The 12,087-nt window shown below is 38.7% G+C and overlaps 1 protein-coding gene across 3 annotated transcripts in view; it reads right to left on the minus strand.

Moving 5' to 3' along the window:
• The window catches only part of CACNB2 (calcium voltage-gated channel auxiliary subunit beta 2), a 254,364-nt gene that overhangs the window by 146,246 nt on the left and 96,031 nt on the right, over nucleotides 1-12,087 (minus strand). The gene's annotated exons all lie outside the window — the stretch shown is intronic.

The raw sequence follows: 12,087 nt of genomic DNA on the forward strand, positions 1-12,087 counted from the left end.
CCAAAATTATCAGATTTAAAGTTCTGATCCCCCACTCTGAACATGGATTTACCACCCATGAAGGACGACTTTTCCCACCAGACACCACAGACCCTAGGGACGGGCTGATTGCTTGGAGAGTTCCCCTGGGGGGGGAACTGGGGGATGCAGTGAGCAGTCCCAAACCCCACCCTCTACACTATGCTAAATTCCCATGAAGAACCAGCATTTGCCCTGTTCTGTGAAAACAAAAGCATTCAACTGTCCTAATTTACAGCTGTAAACAGATGAGGCAATGCTTATTCACGCAAATTAAAAATTTAAAATCTCAGAAATAGAAAGCAGAATTTGGCAGCTCTGAGGATTTGCACCCATTTAGCTAGAGAACTGACTGGTTCTCTAGCAATACTGGACCAGCAAGTTCAGTACCATTAAGGAACACAACACACCAGAATACAACTTGCAAGGGATGAAAGAGCCATGAATACCTAAGAAATGGTAAGGCAGTCCTTACAGGAGGCTCTGGGTGAAGTCGCAGTTGTTACACTTCATGCAACAGATCCACTTAGTCACATTTCAGAGGATTAACAATATATTAATGGAAGAATAAAACAAATAACCCTAAGCACAGAATTGCAAATGCATCATGAATTACTGTAAACAACTTGAAGACTTTGATCACAAAATACTACATCTGTCTGTCCTACAGTAAATCTTTACTGAATGCATTCTTCAAGAAAATTGTGACACAAAACCTGTGTTTCTAGTAGCTACATAGTGTCCCTGAAAATGACTGTATGAGTAGAAATTGATAATGGCCTTTTAAAAGCCAGTAAATTCTGTATAATAATTCTTTTTAATTCTTAGTTACATTTCCTATTAATAATTACTGTTATTGCTGAATTATTTTGTAATTCAACTTTGTTGTTTGTACAGTCCTTTCTCCTTTCTAGGTGGTTTTCTGTTAGAAAGGAAGATAGATTGTTTTTGATTGCAGAAGTACTTCATTTATTTTACTACTCTAACCCAAGCAGCTGCAGTTTAACGGGCAGGGTTAAGGAGGAAAGGAACTTTGGTGCACCTTTTTTTTCTCCCTTAAACTAACTTCTAAAGGGAATCAGTCACTGTCTCAAAGAATGTGGGATCAGATGAAGGCCCCGTTGTCTTCCTCGGTCTTAGAAGTTAATCCCCGATTCTAAACCTTTGATATTCGACTTGGTTTCTTTTCTGGATATCCTGGATAATGCAGAGGAGAGCTGGAACACCTCTGATGGCATTGCAGGGACCCAGCTCATAAATGGGCCAAACCCTTGCATGAGAAATGGCCTACCACAGATGCTCACAGTCAGCTCAAACCAGTTTAAGATAAAAATGCAAAGTTTTCAGCATTCCTGAATGCCCTCTGCATGAACCTTCATCACTCTCATGGCCAGACTCCCTTTTCAGATTGTCAGCAGGTTTATTATTTTTTCATTAAAACTCCTTTTCTTCTGCCTCAAGTAAAGAACAGCCTGGCCACCCTCTTAAATGAGAACCAAGTTTGTCCCCATCCAACAAGTAGATAAATGTCTCTGTTATGCTCATAAACATTATGTTTGGAGTCACGCACTTATCGGTTAATAAACAGCCCTTGGCATCAGTGAGATATAAAACTCTCCCTTTTCTCTACAGTAACTACTTGGTACGTTTAGGGAGGAATTTCTTCTCTTTGGACTTTATATTCTCTGTCACTTTGCACATTATAGCCACACAAGATGTGAACATCTGACTAGGCTAACTTCTGTGTAGCCTGATACAAGTGCATGGCTGATATCAGAAATAATAGGAATCAATCACTTTGGAAGCACAATGGTTTTGAAAGGCTTTTCCTCAGCTGCCTCCTTCTAGTCAAGCACATTCGTACAAGCAAACCCTTATCAGAATGTGTGCACTAAGTAGTTAATTATGGGCACGTGCCAAGTCTGTTTTTTAAAGACTGTGATTTCAGTGAGAAACAGTAAAGCAGTTTTTGCTGTCTGGACATAAGGAATTATCTACGGATTTTTACAAATTAACCAGTTCGGCAAGTCTTGAATATTTCAACTTAAACTACAATTTTAACTGTGCCACTAAGTCTCTTGTCAATGATGGATGAACACTAAAATATCATGTACTTCAGTCTTATTTTACCCTTTGTTTCCAAATATGCTTCAACATTATTACCATTGTTAATGTTTTTCTTCTCCTATGTGCTTTATACCTGAAATAATTGTAGAAAGTTAACTTTCCTCTTTTTTATGCCATAATGAGATTTGGTCTTGAATCTTCAATAGTTCAATTTTCTATGCAGTTTTAGAACTGTAATAAAATGCAACACGACAACAATACAACGGTTAATATAATTATCCAACAGCTATACAGCCAGAAAATCACACTGGCAAGCCCTACCAGTAAGGCATTAGCACACTACAGTATATCAAGAATAAATCAGCTACTAGCACTTGAAGAAGAACCTGAGTTCAAAGACCACCGTACAACATTATGATTAACTAATCTGGAATGTACGGGTTATTGCTAAAGAGCTCGTTCATTCCTTTTCCTTAAAAAATGCATTATTTACAACAGAGAGTTTACGCCGTCACTAGGAGAACACCAGTTCCCAGAGCCAACGCGTTCATTACTCATGATGTAACTCGCAGCATGAGGAGTTCCTTGAAAACTGTATACTACAAGACTACAGTAGTTTCCATTAGTGTGGGAACATACCATATTTCTCATAGGATTCAAAGTATTTCCCTTAGCAAAAATAAATCTATGGAAAAAGATACAAGGGAGTAGCTAAAAGCATTGGCTGTAAGTGAAAAGAAGTCCTTACTTCGCTATCATAAGCTAGTCCAGCACTGTTCAACTTGTGAATATGCAGAAATTACTCCAGTAGTTTAGACCAATTGGGTTTTGGATTTCAACTGAAGTGATTTTTTTTTTTTTTTTAAAGGAGGCAATATGCACATTTTTAAGACTTATTTTAGTTACAAACACAATTTCAAAGGAAGTACTTTAAAAACAAACCAGACATTTTGTCTCTTGGAAGAGGTCATCTACAAAATGTCTCTTAATCTCTCAAATTTACCAAGGCGTTAAGGGAAATTTACAGGAAAGGCTGCAATCCAAAAGCCATTTCTTCACGACTGCTTGAATCACCCACAAAAATAGTTCAAATTAAAACCCACATGCTTACTTGGACCTGATCACTTAGCACACCATTTCCCCGCTAGCCATTATGATTTAGAGAGGTGGCTCATTTACTCATTAATACGTGAACACTTCTCTGTGACCACTGAACTGGTCGTGCATGTAACACAGGGTGTAGGTAACCCTACAGTAAGGTGGTATAAGGCCACGTTACCTGGGCAACACTGTCAGATATACCAAAATTGGGACCTATTGGAAAAGAAGTGATTAGGGGAGTTATATGGGTGAGAATGAGGGTGGGAAAAGGGAAGAACTTGGGAGAAGGGAAAATAAGGGTTGACAAATTGATGTGGTGACTGATGGTGTTTTGGGGTGCTTATTACGCAACCCCAGACCTGATCCCTGCAGGTCAGGTCCTCCCGCAGACAGCTTAGAAATTATGGCACTGGATTAAACAGCCATACTGTTAGGCTATCAACGGGGACTGGCTTTGCTTCAGAGAGAGTAATATCTCCCCTCCTCGCACCAACCCCACTACAGTCATGGAAACCAGCTAAATGCCCAGTTGGGTTTCCTTCCAAACCCTGCAGACCAGCACTGCCCGGCCACACTGCTCGGGGCACAGGCATGGGGACTGCAGCCCTGCGGGCTCCTATAGGATCGCCAGATTTGCCAATATAAAGTAAACTTCCCATTGTTTTTGGAAAGGTGGGACATTGGTCTTATTTATTTAAAAAGACTGCCAGTCCAAAAGTGTACAGAGGTGATTGACTGATCACATGAAATCATCTGATGGAGAAAAACAGACCAAATAACACATGTATTGCAGCGTAGCCCACATTTCCTGTCATCCCTAATGCAGGTGAAAAGACTGAAATGTCTGCTCCGGTGACAGTATAAAAAGCTCTTTTGTGACTGATATTATTTTGCTTATCAGAAATATAGTATAATCATGCCTAACGTTGCCCTCGCACTGTTATACAGCACACAGAGGTTACATCAGGGTGGATTTACTGACTTCAAACATTCAGAGGTAATTTCTTACCCTTCTATGACAACATTAAGCATGTGACAGAGCTGATGACATTTGAAATGATACTTGAGAGTACAGTTTGTTCAGAAGAAAGTTGGAAAGTCGCTGATAAGATTTTGCTGTCTTTGTGTCATTTTGCCAGGAACTGAAGAGCACAGCCCTGGTCTGCCCTGTCCCCTCTCCTGCCACTTTGTTGGCTGTAGCACTGGGAACACTTTGAAATTTCTGGCAATCCAACACTTTCCAACTTACTCTTCATGTCAAAGCTTGCAAGAGAACTTAATTAAGTTTATGAGCTTTTGTAAGTGACCTTGCAAGAGCCCAATTGTCAGCGCTGAAATAGCAGGCATACAGCTTGCTTAATTTCTGTTGACAATGGGAAAAATCTCTTAAAAAGTCTGTGATATTGAGAAACATTTTACAATTAAAAAACCCAAGAATTTGCCAAAACTCTGAAAATGAAAACTACCTAAGTGAAACTAATTATAGACATTAATAGTACATTAATAATACATTAATATTACATTAATAGTTTTTCACAGTTGAAAATTTATTTTAAATTAGACGTTTTGTTTATTTTTCATGGAAGAATACAATTTTTCAGCTGCTGAATTGAAAAGCTGCTTTCGCTGGCAAAGGATGATTAAGTTTCTTCTTCCTCTACAAAAGTATGCTCCTAAAAATATGTTATTTTAAGAGGAAATTAATATCTGTTCTATAGTTACATTTTGCCTCATTAGTGTTATTCTTTATCAATTGTTAATGACTCCAAAGAATATCACTGTGTATTAATGCCTTCCAAATACGGTATTCCACGCATTTAGGCACACCAAGTACTTACGCGCTCCTGTTATGTCAGTGTTCAGAAAGAGACTAAGTTCACAGAATGACAGAATCACAGAATGGCAGGGGTTGGAAGGGACCTCTGGAGATCATCTTGTCCAACCCCCCTGCTTGAGCAGGCACACCCAGAGCAGGGGGCACAGGAACGCATCCAGGTGGGTTTTGAATGTCTCCAGGGAAGGAGACTCCACAGCCTCCCTGGGCAGCCTGTGCCACTGCTTCGTCACCCTCACAGGAAAGAATTTTCTTCTCATATTGAGGTGGAACTTCCTGTGTTCCAACTTGTGCCCATTTCCCCTTGTCCTGTCATTGGGCACCACTGAAAAGAGTCCAGTCCCATCATCCTGACACCCACCCTTTAGATATTTATAGGTATTGATGAAATCCTTCCTCAGTCTTCTGTTCTCCAGGCTGAACAAACCCAGGTCTCTCAGCCTTTCCTCATAAGGGAGATGCTCCAGTCCACTGATCATCTTGGTAGCTCTCCACTGGACTTGCTAAAGGAGTTCCACATCCTTCTTAAACTGGGGAGCCCAAGTTATTAAATAAAACCTCAATTTTCTTACAATAGAACGTATGGCAAAAGTTAGAAGAAAGCGCACTGTTTCCTAAGTGATCAATCAAACAGAACCAAAATATTAGTTGTCTGGTCTCTGAGAAACAAGTAATGGAGTATGAAACCAACTACTGAGTCTGTAAATCAAGGTTTTTGCAAAAAGAAACCACAAGTTCTTGAATTTGGGGGTTGTCCCATGATGCTTCTGCTGCATATTCATCTGTCTGAATCAAAGCTGAGTGTACTTACTGCTGCTCTAATTTCTGACAACTGAAAAAGGCCATAATTATGCCACAGCATTCCAGTAACATCCCATTTTCACCAACATCTCTAGGACTAGACTGAGATGATGATTTATATAAAGGAAGCAGTTTGTCAGAAGATGTCATATCTGACCCATGCCTTCTAATAAGAAATAAATAGAGGCAGATATGAACAGCTGAGATAACATTACTTCGATTTCCCTGTTCCCTTTGTGCTTTTGGGATTTCATTCTGGTTTTCATGATGTCTTCAGGCATTATTGCACCTTTAGGGAGGAACTTTAACTTCAAGGACAACTGAATGTCACTTACTCCTGAATGGCCCTTCTTAGCCAAAGAAAAAGTAAGCCAGAGCTTTTGTTACTTATAGTTTAACAACAGGAAACCACATGCAGAAATACAGCAATGAAAAATAATGTAAAAATAATGTAAAATAATATCTTGCATATTAGTGCACTCAAAGGACCCAATGCAACTACACTCCAATTTGTTTTATAACAATATCCTCTCTTCTTAATCTTAGAGAGATTATGTTCTTTAAATGCATCTCTCTCAAATTGTTTACTAGTCTTATTCCAAGAAGTAACATTATTATTTAAAAATATTATTCTTATTTACAATAAAATTACCTAGTAAACTACACAGCGCTTTACGTATTTCATGGCCTTCTCTTTTTATTATTGTCTCCTATGGTGCATATGGATTCATTATTCAACATAGGGTAGATATAGAGGGAAATCTGACAGTAAAACCTCAAAATGACTGGAAGACTCAAGCAAAATAATTTCAAAAAGTGTAATTCACTCTTTGCCACAGGGTAGATTTCAAATTGGATGCAAGTCTTCCAGTGAAGGAAAAAGCCCAAAAGACAGTAAAATCTGCAAGTATTGAACACAGATGAGCCCTGCAATAAAATAATTTCCACCAGAATAACATAATATTGGTTTGAAATGCTGAATATTAAAAAAATGAGATGTTGCTTGCAAAGCACCTCCTATTATTTTCTAAATATTCTGAAGATAACAAGATATTATTACAGTAACTATGAAAGGGCCTGTAGAAGTTTATCAAATTAAATTTACTTAATAAATTCTCCCAGAGTAGGTTATGAATATTTTGCATTCAAGGAACAGGTTCAATAATGTGGCAGAGGTCTCATGGAGTGGGATTTGCCCTGAAGAACGGCCAAGGACACGCTGAAATGAGGAAACAGCATTTGGCCTGGAAATAGGGCAAGAATTCAATATGCTGTATCCAATAGAACGGAATCTATTATAGTAGCCAGGGAGTTATTTACCAAAGCCACCATGAAATGGAGGAAATCAAGAAGCAGAGACAGAGAGAAGTCAGACATAAAGGCAATCCCTTAGGCCTCTGCAGAGAAGGCATCACCAATGGGCTCTAGGCACATGTCTGGATCTTTGAATTCTTGAAACCTAAAGCTTTTACAGCTGTATTTACTTTGCTGTTTTTTCACGGCAAATTATTTTGAATCTCTAAGGTCTTTTGACTCTTTTCTCTCATTTCCAAGACGTTTTCACTTGTGATTGAAAGTATTTATGAATCATATATAATGGAATTGAGAGAGATCTGCACTGCCAATGTGTATATTGGGAATGTAACGTATGCTTCCACATATGTAACTTTTTTGGTTGTTATTTGTACATATGTTTTTTCTGTGTGATGTACCTTTGCATATCACTGCCCAGATTTATCTAGTCTAGTAATCAACTGTTATATTCTGTGTTAACAAGTGATGATGCCGTTTTCATTCTATAGAAGGTGACATACTGATGCCTCAAGAGGCAACAAATAAACACTTCCTAGTAACTAGGTAAGTATATTCCTGGTGATCATTCAGAGAAACTATGGTAACTGTGATGGGTTTTTCTATTATGATAATTTTTATCATAAGTCTTTCTACCGCAATAAATAATAAAAATCGATACTTGGTTTAGTTTTCTGCACAGTATTACAATCAGATTGGCTCTAAATATTCAAAAATTATTTCCACATGGGATATCCTGCCTTAGTTTCCTCCAAGAACAGGCTACCTAATGAAAACTGAACTCAGGAAGGCTTTCAATGTAATCAGTAGCCCTTATGAATCCTACATTAAATAGTCGATGGTTAGATATAAATATCCTCTTATTAATGAGTATAAATAGCAAGAAATGAACAGATACAGAAAAGCTTGAGTGTATAGTTGCTAAATTTCCATGAAATTTAAATCAACTCTGTCCAAAATTTTATGACTAAATTATGGACACATTCCTTGAATGTTTCCCAAGAGCCTTTCTTACTGTAAGCATAATTTTTGTCCAGCATCACGTATTACTTGAAGGACAGTATAACTTCATGGTATAAGGTAACTGCAGGGCAGTACAAAATCTGCACACAAGCAGAATTCCAGCTGAAATTTAGCAATCGTGATGAGTGCAAGTATTTATAAAAGGGAGCAAGGTGAATCCAAACAGAAAATTATACAGCCTTTGCATACAGCGCTAGTGTGTTCAACACAACATAACATTCTTATATCGTCTGTAACATTATTCAAACATGAAAGCATTAGAACTTCTCCTTACTCTTCCTTAATTTTTATAGAGTCTTCCCAGCATTGCAGTATGTTCTCAGCCCTACACGTTCAGTAGCTTCTCTCTTCTCTTCCTTTCTATTTCCCTTGGCTACCATATTTTTAGGAAAAATTCTCCCATCAATGCACTGATGAGTTGAGTGAAGAACTCATAAACGCTTATGCAGTTATATGTTTAAATATGTCATGCATCCCTGGAAAAATAAACCATTTATACTTTAAACACTTTGGGCCCATTGATGTCTCTAGAAATGCAAGCCATATCTGGCAATTTGTCAAAAATTTTAGTAACAGGCAGACCTCAGTCAGTTTTAGTCTTTGCAATTCAAACACAGGAAAATTACATGCAAATTTATATTGCAAGCTTTTCCAATTTTAGTAGTGGCAAAAATAGAAAAGAAAAAGGGAAATGACAATAGATATAACTAACCCACTGGAAGAGAGAGATGGCATTCCTGTGTCCAGATTTTAATGTCAAAGGCACAAGGTACAAATACCACTGAAAAAACCAGCCATAATTTTCTTTTATCCACAGATGCTTCTGTAATTCTATTTCATCTCAGACAACATTACCTTCAAAGTCAGGTTTGTATTTTTTCCTATGCTCTCCTCTACCCCAGAATAAACTGAAGGTCTCTAAAAATTTCTCATTGTCAAGACAGTTCAAGGCAGCTCAGATTGATTGTGACTGGGTCAACTGGTAACTTCTGCTTTTTTATTAATGCTTTATACTGGAAAACAAACTAATTTTTACATCTTTAAAAGGGGAAAACACTTTCCTCTTACCCTCCCCTTTGTATCTGTGTGGTTACAAAAGTCTCTAGGGAATAGAAGTAGAAATTAGATGTCTGTGGTAAATGCTTATGTATACTATTACACAGTATTAAGAAAAAGTACTCTAGGGAAGTTAACTTCTCGTTACTGTATGAAGTCGGTCACAGTAACAACTTTCTACCTTTAACACAAATTATCCTTCAGCCTCTTTCAAACTGATGCCCGGTAGTCACAAACTCAGCGTAGTGCACCTAAAGATGAAGTGCTAAAATTAATGATAGATTCCAAATTGGAATCTATTATTATTTTTCAAACATGATTGTTTAATTTTAAAGATCAAGCAATCTGCCTGAGCCAAGCAGTGTTATCGATAGGGAGGTATCACCTGCATCCAGCCCAGACTCCCAGTGCCAGCAGACTGAGCGCAAATCACAGCCTTGCACACACAGGCTACTACTGCCCGCAGAATCTGCCATCAGGGCGACCCTGCTGCTACAGCCCAGCTGCTGTGAGGATGTAGGCAGAATCCTGGTTCCCCTGATTCAAGGCAAAACTTTCAGAAATTTTGCGGGAAGCAAGTCCTGCAGCCTACAGCAGACTAAGTTCTGCATGCCCTGATGACCTTTCTGCTAATCGGATTATGCATGTAGCTCCAACCAAAACCAGTGGGAATTGCACTGATAAAAAAGTACAAGAAAAACCAGAGGAGGGGATAATATGTAATTGAGCTTTTTGCCTTTTGTTTCCTAGTGCTTCGAATCCCCTGAACTTTCTGCAGCACACCACTTGAGTCCAGTGCAAGCAAAGGGAGACGATCCAGCAGCCACAGCAGCTTTCCCACATGTTTCCCTCTGAAGGACAGAGACAACCCAAGCCTGCCTCTATCAACAGAAACAACCTGTGCTGCCAGTGGTGAGAGCCAAAGCCCTCATCAGAACTTCACTGAGGAAGCTTGCTCTATCACCTGAGGCTGCTAAGAGCTGTCTCCAATAGAAACTAAGGACTTAAGAACAACCAGAAAGAAAGCAAATGACAATGTCATTTCGGTCCATGATTATTTGGCAGAATGGGTATCACAATAGTGCACATTAGCCCAGGCTGAGACAGGACCAAAACAACACCCTGTTGATTTACTGAAAAGAAACACCGCTTCACATGTAACAAACATGAGGTTTTGTGGTTTTTTGGTTGGTTGCTTGGGTTTTTTTGGGGGTGGTGGTGGTTTGGTGGTGGTGGGTTTTATTCACAATAATGTTGTTTTGTAGCCAAAAATATCTACGGCTGTTTCAGCTATGTCAATCTTTAAATGTCAAGAGCCATGATTTATCAAAGGATAAAGTCCTCCATGTAAGCTAGAGCTGACTAACCATTTGCCTCTTCTGTCATAGTCTACTCCAACTCCTGCATGGAGATATCTTTAAGCCCACAGAGATACTGTTACGATCAGCAATTCTCTACTCAGACCTTCCATCAGATTCTTGCCTACCCTTTTTCAATAAAATCTTAAAACAACCCCTTGGAATGAGCAATAGCTCTATTATTGTTCCACAGTGACATCTCCATCTTTAATATTTCCTGACTTCACCCACTTTTGTAGCTACAAGCAGTCTCCTCACAAGATCAATACTAATCCACACCAGAGTAATACCATGCCTGTAAATAGTGAGTGCTTCTGTCCAAGCTTTCCTCCTTCATGTACCTTGAGAACCTTGAGCAAAAAGAATCATCCAAGGGAACATTTTGTCCTCTCTGTTAGGAACACAGCAAATTTCATTTGTATTATCATTATCCTCCATGTTTCAGGGTAAACCCATGCTCAGATAATTTTTCAATTATTGTCAAGCTTTTTCCACTGTCTTTTCTTCAAACTACTTGTTCAATTTCCTTTTCAAGTTGACCCCAAATGGATACACAAAAATAGAGCTCTTAATGTAGCCACACCCTCCTCTTGGTATTTCTGCATTTGTTTAATCTTTCCTTTCTAATACTATCCCATCTCTTAAGATTCAAAGCTCTGGTTTGTCTTTCGCTTTACCTCCCTTTTCTTCCTTATACCTTCTCCTCTCCTTTTTTCCTTTAACCATTTAATCCTCCATTTTTTCAACTTATTCCATATTTCAAGAGTTTCCAAATCCATATTGACTGAACTATTTACATTTTCCACAGATGTCTCATCCTCTCTTGAAACATTCTCAGCTGGAACAAGCACATTTTACTATTTGCTTCCCATCTTTCTTCTTTCATCCCTCACTTTCTGCACCATTGTAACACTATGTGCACCACCAAGTAACTTCTTAAGCAATGAAGTGAGATAGAAATATCAGTCCCTTTTATTAGCACAGGGAATTCACCAGGAACTGTAATTTAGTTAATTACATAAAAGCCAGTCTTCCTCCTCTGTAAATTCCACTCCTCTGAATTTTAGTGATACTAGGTGTGAGACAAAGAACATTAATAAGTAAAGAGAGAGAGATAATGGATACTTTGTAATCAAGAAGATTTATCTCTTAAATGCCAACAATGACAACTCAATTTAAATATTAATAAAAGCAGGATCATACTGTGCATGCACTCTTAAGCATCCTGACTTATGGTAATAGCTATGCAGCAAATTTCCTACCCATCCAAACCTGTCTTCCAGGGAGGAAGAGTTACTCTCCTAAAGTGACACACAGGCTTTGTTGGCTTTCTGCAATGGGTACCACGATCTACAACTACTGACAGCAGAGCATGGCAGGAGGCTCCACAGCTTTCAGCTAAAAAGCTACAATTTATTTTTGGATATCTGTGGCTCAATGACCTTTCTGCTCAGTAGGTTGCCTTGGCACGTTGTCAAGGTTTGCAGCCCTCCAGCAGGGCTTGTGTGGCTCCAAAAG

The sequence above is a fragment of the Phalacrocorax aristotelis genome, chromosome 2 (assembly GCF_949628215.1).
Source record: "Phalacrocorax aristotelis chromosome 2, bGulAri2.1, whole genome shotgun sequence".
NCBI classification, from domain to species: domain Eukaryota; kingdom Metazoa; phylum Chordata; class Aves; order Suliformes; family Phalacrocoracidae; genus Phalacrocorax; species Phalacrocorax aristotelis.